Raw genomic sequence first — 810 nt, forward strand, 5'->3', positions numbered from 1 at the left:
TTTTTGAGACAGAGTCTTGCTCTGTTGCCCAGGCTGGAGTGTAGTGGTGTGATCTCGGCTCACTGCAACCTCTGCCTCCCAGGTTCAAGCAATTATCCTGCCTCAACCTCCCAAGTAGCTGGGATTACAGGTGCATGCTACCATGCCTGGCTAATTTTTGTATTTTTAGTAGAGATGGGGTTTAACCATGTTGCCCAGGCTGGTCTCAAACTCCTGGCCTTAGGTGATCCACCCGCCTCAGCCTCCCAAAGTACTGGGATTACAGGGATGAGCCACCCAACCCAGTTCTATTCAGTTAGTTTTTATTGATTTAGCTGTACACTAGGATGCCACAACTCACTATAATATGTTCAGACTCAAGGATTCAGTAGTTGGTTCTCCACTCTGTCTATTGCCTTTTGAGTTTGTGTATTGGGAGGATCCACTTCTAAAGCGATTTTCCATTTATTGTTGATTTTAAGACCAAAATGATTGTAACTTTTACTTGCTATTCTGTGTTTGATTTTTAAAAAATCATAGTAAGGTGACTGGGCGCAGTGACTCACGTCTGTAATCCCAGCACTTTGAGAGGCCGAGGTGGGCAGATCACCCGAGGTCAGAAGTTTGAGACCAGCCTGGCCAACATGGCGAAATCCTTTCTCTTCTAAAAATGAAATATTCTAGCCAGTCATGGTGGCACGCACCTGTAATCTCTGTTACGCTGGAGGCTTAGGCAGGACAATCACTAAAACCTGGGAGGTAGAGGTTGCAGTGAGCTGAGATCACGCCACTGCACTCTAGCCTGGGTGACAGCAAGACACCATCTCAAAG

Source organism: Cebus imitator, unplaced genomic scaffold (assembly GCF_001604975.1).
Source record: "Cebus imitator isolate Cc_AM_T3 unplaced genomic scaffold, Cebus_imitator-1.0 Scaffold458, whole genome shotgun sequence".
Classification (NCBI taxonomy): Eukaryota; Metazoa; Chordata; class Mammalia; order Primates; family Cebidae; genus Cebus; species Cebus imitator.